Raw genomic sequence first — 12,594 nt, forward strand, 5'->3', positions numbered from 1 at the left:
GACCTGTTTTAACCTCTCATTATTTATGATTGTTTCATTGCAGATTATGGGAATCTGGAAGGTACTTAAAGTGAAAATGAATCCCAAATCCTGTATGAATCAAAGATTCATACAGCCATCTTGATCATGATGTGACAAAAAGCAATGATAAAGGCTCCAGGCATATTAAGCTGCTAGCTTCAGTTTGCCTTCAGTGTCCTCCTCTGGGCCAGAAAAAGCTAGTCCAAATCTGTCATTTCAACATTGTAACCACAATGGCAGAAGGCTGATATTCTGAAATTCCCTATGGCCCCTCTACCAGTCTCTCTGCTCTTTGCACATTTCCTTTTATTTCAGTGTGCTGGGTTTATTTTTGTTGTTGTTGCTCTGTTTTGTTTTGTTTTTCTTGCTGCAAGCTTGCCTGTGACTAATTCAGGAAGAAAAAAAAAAAAAAAAAAAAAAAGCCAGCAAAAATGTATCATTTGCTATCTTTTATTCATTTGGACAGACAATAATATGCTGCAAGCATTTCCGTCATCACATTCAGAATTGTAATTTCTCTTTTTTCATTTTCAGTGACATTTGGTGTCAAGCCTATCACAAATTCACCACAGTGTTTTGAAGACAAAACAGCAGTAATAACTTAGGAAGAGCATGACACCCATATAATATCGTTAACTATGTATGACGTTACCAGCTGCATTTGCCCATTGTTGTTGATACTTAACCTTTACTCTCCTTCTGCAACTTGAAAGTGCTTTTCAAATATATGTTACGACGTGATCAAACAAATTTAGATAAGGCTGACACAGACAGTTTCTTTGTTTGGAATTGATTTTTCCCTACCAGAAACGCTATTAAACTGAAGCAAAAGGCATTTTTCTTTTGCAGAGTTTTAGCACTTCAGTTGATTGAATTCAAAGGTCTATACTAATCAGTACAAGCCTCACTGTAAATAAACATGAATCATTGTACAGCTTCAGAAGGTTTCTCACCACACAGACACTGCAAAATGGACAAACTACCAGTGTGTGTGCACCTTTGTTGTGCAAGTTATCCAGATTTCTTCTCTTTTTTGCCTAGAATATGGAGAAAGTAGTGTTTCCTCCACTATGCTTGAAGCTTTCTAAGTAATATTTTGGAAATTGGAGTGCATATGGAGTCAGAGACAGTGCCTCTATCGCTTAGATGCATAGATTAATGATCTATATAGCATGTTCATGTTCAGCCACGCTAAAAAGTTGTATTTGTGCATTCAGTGTTATTGCCAAAATTTATGACTATTCTATTTAAAATTAAGTTAATATTACAGTCACACAAACAGTTGTACCAATGCAGCTGAGATGCAGCATAAATCCTGCCTTAGCCTGGAGACAGAAATGAGTGGCTGGGGACTGAGGAAGCAGGCCAGACCTTACGTCAGTGCTGCCATTGAACACTTTGTAATACAAATCCACATCCTGAGTTACAGTTTCTTAATATTGTCAGCCTAAATGGCATAGAAGCTATAAATACTTTAAAACTAATTAATATGTTTCTTGCAAACTACCACAGTAGTGACTCATACAAGGCAGTGATAATACTGTATGCTTGTTAAATGCAAACCTTTAATGGCATGTAGTTCCCTAAAGATGATTCCCTCCCCTTCATCTAGTAATCCATCTATATTGTCTGTAGACTCTATTTGGCAGTGATTACTTTTCTCCAGCTTGTTTATAAAAAGAAAATAATGACACAACCTACACAAAAGACCTAAATGAGACAGGCAAACATTGTCATTGGCAATTATTTCTACATGGAACCAAATTCAGAGATTCTGGAGGATGTCACTTATCCCAGAAATACTTGCTTCATCCATAACATCTATTTTAACCAAGTTCTTATCCACAGTGCACCCTTACCCACAGCCAACCCATCCACCACCCAAATAAATTAACTAGCTTGTGCCCTGATCGTTTCTGTCTGCTGGGAGAAGAAGCTGCGGTGGGGGCCATTACTTCTGACTTTGGAGGTAGGAAGAAAAATGGAGGACAGCTATTCAGTGCCTTCCCAAGGCACCAAGTGAAAAGCCATCCTACCTTGTGTGACAGCTTCTACTGTGGTTCAGAACAAAGTAACCCTTAACCACCTCACTTAAGCCCTAAAAAAAAAGAATGAAACCCTGGAAGAAGAAATGAAGCCTTCAATGAACTTGCATGAGGGTCATCTAAAACCTGCACAAGACACCTCACATAGACACATCTTCTTCAGTTACATTAAAAATAGCTGCTTTATAGACATCCAGGGCTGTGCTTCCTATAGGCTTAGCCAAAACTCTTGAAAAGACAGGAAATAAAAATAGAAGTTTTATGATCAGGACTCTGATATAACCCTAAATTAACTCTGCTAACATAGCAAGATCTTTTGGCTTTACATGAAACAGAGACATATGTGAGACTGCTACCATCCTGTCTTGTAAAGCGAAACCCTAAATCAATATGTAAGCTTGCCTGTTTATACCAAGGCTGTCTTTCACAGACAAGAGAAGATCCTCCATAGGAAATACTAGTTAGCCCACCCTTTAAAGTGTAAACCAAGACTACATTAGCACACCCAAACAGTACTCAAAGCTTTCTGAGTTCTCTAGACCACCATTGTGTATGGCTGATGTTTCTTTTTCACAGGAATCACATTACCTTCATATCCTGCTACTTGCTGGAAGGAGCTTTAGAAAAGGGCCAAAGGATACATGGAGAATCATCACTTCACAGAAGATGGATCTTTCTACTGATTGGTTGAAAATACAAGTTTCTTCACTTTCTTCCACCAGCCAAGATCAAATTTCCAATGTCTATTATGTCTTCTCTACCATGACTATTCCTTTGAACGAGATGCTTCAGGGAGTCTAGCAGGTAGCAGGGAGTTGAAACATGAAATTCGATGAGCTGCAGAGATCTCAGAAAGGAGAGAGTGGATTTCATGTTCCACATTGGCCCTGGGAGGCAGGTGCACATACTCTTTAAGACAAGAGTGGGGAACAGTTCCGACAGAACATGAAGCTAGGAACGTTTCAGTAACATACAACATAAAACTTTCAGAAACCTATAGCAAATTCCAACAATCTCTTTTCTTCTCTGTGGAAGCTTTCTTTTCTTTTGATGACAAACTAAACTCCTACATCCAGGAAGTTTGTTTTTCAACAGAGCATTTCAGCTCTGCTCAGGGTGCTTATCTTACTTATGCCTCACCCAGCAGCTTGTTACCAAAGCTTGCTAAAAAATCTTAACAAGTTAATAATAACACTGTCTTTTCTGCATATTAATTAATAAATAATTGCTTTGTATTTTAAGCTATGCATATCCTGCTTTCAGTGTGTCTCTGCAAAGGATAAATGCTACCTGAAAAAAAAGTGACTGAAATGGTAGGGCTACACATATGAAAGCAGACTGTGTTAGGAATTGGAGGTGGAGGGCTAGGAATTTTGTGGGGGATGGTCATGAGTAGGGACTAGGGACAGGCAGTATGTAGTAGGGGAGTAGAGGTTAGGGCTAAGTACAGAATTACCCTGGACCAAGATAATTGCATGCGTCCCCACCAGAAAGGGCTCACATTGAGGAACTGCCAGTGTCCTTGATCAAGAGCAGCTGGACAGCATGGGACATTGAAGGCAGCATAGTCTCAGCTTGAGGGGACGACCATTAAAGCTCACACAAAGATCCTAAGTGCTAGCAATCAGGCAAGACCAGAATCTGATTTTGGTAACTGCTCTGGAAAGAACAGACTTCCGTAATACAACATTAAGTAAACATTTCAATACTATACATTTCAAGAAAATAAAAGTACCTGCTAAATAGAGATGACTGCTGTGGAAAGCTGTGCTTAGTTGAAGCCTGAAGGCAGGGCAGAAAGCAACGAATTTTATTCATTTAACCTCGCAGGAAAACTCTTAGTCTGTGAGACTTTGAGAAGATATAACCTCGGCCAGTTTTCCATTTCCTGACTTGGGGATGATCACTTTTAACAGCCTCAGTGTAATATTGCAAAGAGAGTTAGTTATCATCTATAAAACACTAAGCATGGTATGACAGTTGAATGGATTAATAGGGCAAAGACATAAATTACTTGAGTAAATAACTTGGAAAAGTAGTATCTACAATGCATTTCTCTCACCTTGACAGCAGTATTGGGATGCTTTTCCTATGTCCGTCATTTATCATAGACTGTGAGCTGCTTTGGAGAGGGGCTGTGTCTGTCCTCAGCACTGCCACAATAGCATGCTACCCAATGGGAAAAATGCTGTGAAATATCCATATCATGTCTATGAGAAGTATATCAACTTTCATACCCATGCATCTTTGTGAGTATCTGAGGTGTTCCTGCTCCCAGGGACTCACTCTATGAGATAAGGAAACACACTTCTGCCAATCCAAAATGAGGACACCAGATAGTAAACCACCAAAAACTGTTTCAGAGCAGAGAAACCCCAGAAATCCCAAAGCCCAGGACTGCACCCAGCTAGAACACCTCAGACACCTGTGCATAGACAAGCCAGCCACAGGAGGCCAGCACTAGACCTACGATGGGACCTGTGCCTTTCTGACCTTAGAAGACGAAGAAGACACCCTGGGGCACCCAAAGCAGCACTTCATGGCAGTGTTTAACACTACATACCTGTTATCACTCCCTATGTTTAAGCACTTGCACCCTGTCCTGTCTGCAAGGTCATCCTGAAGGTGGTGACAAAAAACAGTATTTTGTAGAGTTCTGAGTGCCTGGTAGTGTGTCAGCAGTCATCTTTATTTTCATCTGCTTAGATGCTGATGTTGGTCCCAAAAAAAAACATAAAACACATGAAGACAGGCTTTATTTTGCAAGGAGTACAAATCCTAAGAAACTACCAATGACATCAGACTCCGGCATTTTACCATGAAACAAGGTAAATTTGTTACTTTGCCAAGGGTAAATTTAACCCACAGATCTCTGCCCTTTCTTCTGTCATCTCCAACAGCTTTCCTTCTGCCAGGGCATGATTTTCTTGTGGTACTTGCTGTTATAATTGCTAGTTATTATTTGTGGCAATCGGTTTGCACACTTCAGGGTGGACAGATGTACAGGAGGATGCCTGCACTCACAGATAGGAAGCCTAACTGTGTTTCCATGTGCAGACTTTGTATCTGTTACTTGGAGCCTACGCTGGTATTATTTCTTAACCTTCAGAAAGCCTCACTCTGCTGCTTGTGTCTGCTGCTCGTGTGACCAGAGGGAAGCCCAGCAGCTGTGCAGGGGCTCTGGAGGGGGACAGCTCTGTAAAGCACTGCAGGCATGTGTCGCATGGTGGTACTGCTGCGCTGCAAACATGAAATCTGTCAAAGAAAAGCAGATTCCTACCACTGTACAGATGCATCGGTTGGTGTGTTCGTTTGGGGGCTTTTCGACAGTGCAAGAAGGTTTCGTTTGTCTTCCTTTTATGGCATGGCTGATGAGACTGGTGTTTTTTTCTTGTGCTGTACCCACGTACCTTGTGTGCATCCCTCCTCAAAGCAGATGTTTCAAGTTTGCACCAAACAGGTGAGAAGGGGGTCCTCGATATGATGTGAAAGAGCAGCAAATTGCCAAGGAACAGAGGAAAAGATTGAAGCTCCTTGACCATGTAAACAGGAAGCACTTAAATGATGTAGAAAACAGCCCTATGAATTTCAGTTTAAAAGCATTGTTTGACAGGATTAGAGACACGGTTAAATAATCCTTTTCATAATGTTAAATTCTCAAGGAAACATCTAAGATGCTAGCTAGCAGCTAATCCCATCAGTAAAATGACCCATTTAATCATTATTAAATTATGTTATTGCCTTGTGCCTTTGTCAGAATGGCATGACATCATATCCATGGTCATCTAAGGAAAAAGACAGCAGGCACATTGGTTGCTGGAAGAAGTGATGTGCCGTAGCTCATAGCTAAGATTACAGGAAGATCTGGTCAAACTTTAAAGTACTCAAACCTTTCTCCCAGTTTTCAGGTTTGAGCACCCAGAAGCTTGATTAATTTTTCCCATCACACCGGTTTAATCATGTCTACCATAAAACTGCACTCTGCTATGTTAGAGTTATTAATCAGTTTATGAAGACAAAGAAAGAGCCTTGATTTCCAGTGGAGCTGCCAACTTACAGACCACTCTGGATGGAGGAAGTTCAACCAAAATTTTCCAAAACAGCATCGAAGTCTCTTAGACACATTCATGTAATGTAAATGACAGTTGTAGAAAAATATATTGGTGGTCACAAGTCTTTTATTTTTTGTATTGCATTATTGAACAATAACAGTACTTAAAAGGTAAGTCTACAACTGATGGTTATGATTTCTCAAACATTACTTGAATTCTGGCAACTTGACAAAAATTTTAAATCAAGTGTACTACACTGATTTTCAATTTCACTTTTTCCTGATTTTTTCTCACTATACTCACACCATTGCACACCTCTGTTGTTGTATGTAGAGATTAAATAAATAAATAAATAAATCAGAAACAGGTTCTTTGAGTCCCTTTGAGTCACTTTTCTTCTCACCTTTTAGCAGCTCTAGTCACCACTTCAACCAATAGGAATCTTTTCACTGCTTTATGTTCTGATTGCTCCTTCCCACACATCTCTTAAACATTTCCCCAGCTTCAAGAGGTCAGACACTCAGAGGAGGTGGTGCAAGTCTGTGTGGGTTCTAGGAAGTCAGCTACAAGGCTTCTGCTCCTCCCAGTTGTGCAGAAAAACAATACTCAGGAAAAATAATAAAATAAAATAAAATAAAATAAAATAAAATAAAATAAAATAAAATAAAATAAAATAAAATAAAATAATGCTTATACCTTTGAGAATTGCTTGTTTTCAACTCAATAAATAAAAATCCATCTGCAAAAGTGATTTTTATCCACTTCTTGATGGCACAGTGGCACAGATCATTCATTGGTGAGCACTGAGGAGCATGGACGTGTTAGATGCCAGCCCTCACCACAAGAGAGTGGGGCACCTTCCCACTTCCTATTCTATTGACTCAGGGAGTTGCGGAGGTGGCTTCCTCAGGTGGATCCCATCTTGCTCAAGAGCTGGTATACCCACACATCAGTTAGTGAGAGGACCAAGGAGGACCCTGCTGGATACACATCCTTCCTTTTCCACAACTTTTCTTCTCAGATGGTTGGTGTCTATCAGCTGCTGTGAGGGAGACTAAAGCTCAGGTGGATGGGATCAGCCAAGTTATGTAGTCCCAAGCTAGGAGAAAGCAAGGAAACCTTGAAGAAAATAGGGAGGCTTTTAGCTTGTGCAGTCTTTAGCTGAGAAAATAAGGAAACATTAAAGGAAACAGAGAGACTGGTAGACTTGAGCTAGCAGAAGCAAGGAGGGTAAGGGATGAAGGGTTAAAAACAAACAAACAAACAAACAAACATAAACCTACCAAGGAGAAAACAGCTGCAGAAAGATTCCAGACTGACCTATCGTAACCTTTTGCTCATTAAGGGTCACTAAATCCATCAAAATGCTAATGCATGCTAATGTGGGATTTGGTGTTCCCACTGGTCCTCTGTAATGAGGAAACTCAGTAAAGTGAGCTGTAACAGCCAATTAAAAGTAGCCAAAGAGACAGTTTTCACAAGTTTGCTGCATATAAATTACATTGCTTCAAGTCAGAGGTGTGCTTGCTTTGCGAATGATTGCCAAGCACCTGATTCTGCAGAGTTATAATTTTAATTATTTAATTAAAAGGCCTTCGTGTGGATTCTGACTCTGTGTGCTTATTGGCAGGGCACACCAGGCATGAACCCATGGATAACAGTTACCGCCACAGGACGACGTCTGCAAGGAGATGTCGTAGATGCAGATCTGGACTGAAAAGCCCAGGCTCCTTTTGCTGGCCATCCCTTTTGCTGGCCCTTCTGGGACTCAGGGTTTATGTCTGTGCCTCGGAAAAGACTGAAGCAAACCAAAGATTTTCTCCAGGAGCTGATGCCTACTTGAAAGCAGGCTCATGGGTGCGCAGCTGCTGGAAAAGAGCTTTTATGAGACCAGCCCCACCCCTGGGACTTGACAAAGGTTGCTGTGGAGGTCAGGCCAGTGGAGGCCAGGGAAAGAGCTGGAGTGTTGGCATGGAAGGATACAGGCTCTGTAGGAAGGAAAGGGAGGGGAGTCAAGGGGTGGGCATCACCCTCTACGTCAATGAGCAGCTGGAGTGCATGGAGCTCTGCCTGAGGATGGGTGAGGAGCTGACAGGCAGCTGTTGGGTCAGGGTGAAAGGTAGAACAGGAACAGGTAACATTACATCGGGGGTCTGCTACAAGCCACCTGACCAGGAAGAACATCACCCACCTGGCACCAGATGGGATGCGCCTCTCTGAGGGGGAAAAGGATTTTTGCCCATGAGTTAGCGGGACTGATAGATAGGGCTTTAAACTAGAACTGAAGGGGGAAAGGGATAAAACCAGGCCCACTGGTCATAAGCTAAGGGATGGCGCGCTAGAATCAGAGGGACTGTGTGCTAATGAGGTCCTTCGGTCTGCTCCACAAGGTGCTGCATACAACGAGGCACATTTGAAGTGCTTCTACACAAACGCACACAGTATGAGGAATAAAATGGATGAGCTAGAAGTCTTGGCCCAGTCCCACAGCTACAACATCATCGGCATAATTGAAACCTGGTGGGATGAGTCCTGTGGCTGGTGTGCTGCAATAGATGGTTACAGGCTCCTCAGAAGGGACAGGCAGGGCAGGCGAGGTGGTGGGGTGGCGCTGTATATGAAGGAGGGGCTGGACTGTGTGGAGCTCGCTGTTGGCAATGGCAAAGTTGAGAGCTTCTGCGTAAGGACTAAGGGACAAACAAATAAAGGGGATGTTGTTGTGGAAGTCTATTAGAGACCACCCAGCTAGGATGATGTCGCTGACGAATCATTCTCTGAGGAACTAAGAGATACCTTGAGATCAATTGCCCTTGCCCTTACAGGGGACTTCAACATGCCAGATGTCAACGGGGGTTACCACAAGGCCAACATGAGCAGGTCCAGGAGGTTCCTAAAACACCTCGATGATAACTTCTTGGTGCAGGTGCTAAGGGAGCCAACTAGGAAAAGTGCCCTCCTAGATCTGTTGCTGGAGAACAGAGAGGGTCCTGTGGGGGACGTGGCAATTGGCTGCCATCTTGGTCATAGTGACCATGAAGAGGTTGAGTTTAAAATTTTTGGTGACAGGAGGAAAACTGCCACCAAAACTTCATCCCTGGATATGGGGAGAGCAGACTTCAGGCTGCTTGGGGAACTAGCTAGCAAGGTCCCCTGGGAAACTGCTTTTGAAGGTATTGGAATCCATCAGTGCTGATCAGTCTTTAAGCACTGCCTCCTAAAAGCACAGGAGCAATTCCAAAATATCAGAAGTCAGGCAGGCAGGGCACAAGTCCAGCTTGGCTGACAAGGGATCTTCTCCAGAGCTTAGGTGGAAAATGTGTGGCTACTGGAAGCAGGGTCAGGTAACATGGAAGGAATACAGAGACACTGTTCGTGTTTGTAGGGAGAAAATTTGTGTGGTCAAAGCCCAACTAGAGTTGAAGCTGGCCGAGTCTGTGGGAGACAATAAAAAGTTTTTTTTTGTTTTGTTTTGTTTGTTGTTGTTTTTTGTTTGTTTGTTTTTTTAAAAATATGTGAATAGAAAAAGGAGGATGAGAGAAAACATAGGCCTGCTACTTGATGGGGAAGGTCACCTCACAGACAAGGACTTAGGCAAAGCAGAGACATTTAATGCCTTCTTTGTCTCTGTCTTCAACGCTGATGATTGTCTTCGGGACCCGCGGCGCCCTGAGCTGGAGGAACGTGATGGTGGGAATGATAAACTCCCAACCAACCATGAACGTGGGCGGGATTTGCTGCTCCACCTGGGTCTACACAAGTCCCTGGGTCCAGATGCGATTCATCCCAGGGTGCTCAGAGAGATGGCTGACATAATCACAGGACCTCTCTCAATTACTTTTCAATGGTCTTGGGAATCTGGAGAGGTCCCAGTAGACTGGAAGCTGGCAAATGTTGTACCAATTTTCAAGACAGGAAAGAAAGAAAACTCTGGCAACTACAGGCCTGTCAGTCTCACATCAGTGCCTGTAAAAATTATGCAGAAGGTTATCCTTGAACTTACTGAAGCACACCTGGAGGACAATGCAGTCACTGGTTCCAGCCAACATGGGTTCATGAGGGGTAGGTTCTGTTTGACTAACTTGATTTCCTTTTATAAGATTCCCACCTAGTCAATCAAGGGAAACTAGCTGATGTGATCCTTTTGGATTTCAGTAAAGTTTTTGACACAGTTCCCCATAGCATCCTACTGGACAAAATGTTCAGCATACAGCTGGACAAAAACATCATACGATGGTTAAACAATTGGCTGACAGGCAGGGCTCAAACAGTTGTGGTAAATGGGGTTACATCAGGCTGGCGGATGGTCACTAGTGGGGTTCCCCAAAGCTCCATTTTAGGGCCAGTTCTCTTCAATGTTTTCATAAACGATTTGGATGTAGGACTAGGTGTTTTGAGCAAATTTGCTGATGACGCTAAATTTGGAGGAGTTGTTGATTCTGTTGAGGGTGGAAAGGCCTTGTAGAGAGAGAGAGACAGACTGGAGAGCTGGGCAACCACCAACTGTATGAAGTTTTACAAGAGCAAGTGCTGGATCCTGCACCTGGGAAGGGGAACCCTGGCTATATATACAGACTGGGCAACGAGATGCTGGACAGCAGCCCCACAGGGAGAGCTCTGGGGGTTGTGGCTGATAGCAAGCTGAACACCAAGCCAGCAGTATGCCCTAGCAGCCAGGAGGGCCAACCGTACCCTGGGGTGCATCAAGCACAGCATCGCTAGTCAGTCGAGGGAAGGGATTTTCCCGCTCTACTCTGTGCTGGTGCGGCCTCACCTCGAGTACTGTGTGCAGTCCTGGGCACCACAGTACAAAAAAGGACGTGAGGCTACTGGAGAGTGTCCAGAGAAGGGCTACAAAGATGGTGAAGGGCCTAGAGGGGAAGACATATGAGGAGTGGCTGAGGTGTACTGGGTCTGGCTGGGATGTTAACTTTCCCTGCAGCAGCCCATACAGTGCTGCGCTCTGCACTTGTAGCTAGAACAGCAGTGGTATCACACCAGTGTTGTGTCTGCTGCTGAGAAGTGCTGGCACAGCATCAGGACTCTCTCTGACCCTCCTAGGGGGTGGGCAAAAAGTGAGAAAGAAACATCAGCAGGGCAGCTGACCTAAACCAACCAAAGGGATATTCCATACCATATGATGTCACACTCAGCAATAAAAGGTGGAAAAAGGAAGAAGAGGGGAGGGGTGGGCTCTCGTTGCGAAAATGTCTGTCCTCCTCCCGAACACCGGCTACGTGCGTTGAGGCCCTGCTTCAAGGACGTGGTCAAGCATTGCTCATTTGTGGGAAGTAGAGAGTAATTTCTTTCCTCTGCACTTCCACATAGCCTTTACTTGTTTTGTTTAGTTATTCCCTTTCCCCCTCCATTTTCCCCTTTCCCTTTTTTTCCCTTTAGTTGAATTGTTTAATTAATAATAATATTTCCTTAATTATATATATATATATATATATATATATATTTTTCCCCTCTTTAATTAAATCATCCTTATCTCAACCCGTGAGTTGTTCTTTCCTTTACTTCTTCCCCTCCTCATCTGAGGAGGGGGAGTGAGAGAGCGGTTGTGGTGTTCAACTGCCTAGCACGGTAAAACCACCACATGAGGTCACTTGGCCTGTTCAGCCTGGAAAAGAGGAGGCTGAGGGGAGACCTTGTTATGGTCTACAGCTTCCTCACGAGGGGGAGTAGAGGGGCAGCCACCTATCTGTTCTCTTTAGTGACCAGCGATAGGACCTGCGGGAATGGTGTCAAGCTGCGATTTGGGGAGGTTCAGGCTGGATATTAGGAAGAGGTTCTTCACACGGAGGTTGTCACGCACTGGAATAGGCTCCCCAGGAATGCAGTCATGACACCAAGACTGTCGGAGTTCAAGATGCATTGAGACCGTGCACTTAGCCATTTGATCTGAATTTTTGGGTAGACCTGTGTGGAACCAGGAGTTGGACTTGATGATACTTATGGGTCCCTTCCAGCTCAGGATATCTATGATTCTAACAAGAATATGAGGCCCTCTACAGACACATAGTCCTCCAGGGGGCTTCACAATCTGTTGGAGGGACAGCACAGCAAGGCATAAGCAATCCAGGAGGTTCCTGGAATGTATTAATGATAACTTCCTTCTCCAAGTGAGGAGAAGTTATCCAATAGAGGAGTCAACAACGAGAGGTGCTGTGCTGGACCTCATTCTCACAACCAAGAAGGGGTTGGTGGGGAATGTGAACGTCAAAGGCAGCCTTGGTTACAGTGGCCACAAACTGGTGGAGATCAAGATCCTTAGGTCAGCAAGAAGGCTATGAGAAACTAAGCTGTATGTTTGCAGAAAACATGTTTTTGAAGTAGAATGTGTTTTTGCAGTAGAAAACTAACATTCTGTATTCCAAGGTAGCTGTGCAGTCATAATGAGGAGAAATGCTAAGTAGATAAGAGGACAGAAGGAGGCCTCACTGTCCCAAAATAAGGTAGAAGCTTGAGAAAAACAG

The sequence above is a fragment of the Oxyura jamaicensis genome, chromosome Z (genome assembly GCF_011077185.1).
Source record: "Oxyura jamaicensis isolate SHBP4307 breed ruddy duck chromosome Z, BPBGC_Ojam_1.0, whole genome shotgun sequence".
Classification (NCBI taxonomy): domain Eukaryota; kingdom Metazoa; phylum Chordata; class Aves; order Anseriformes; family Anatidae; genus Oxyura; species Oxyura jamaicensis.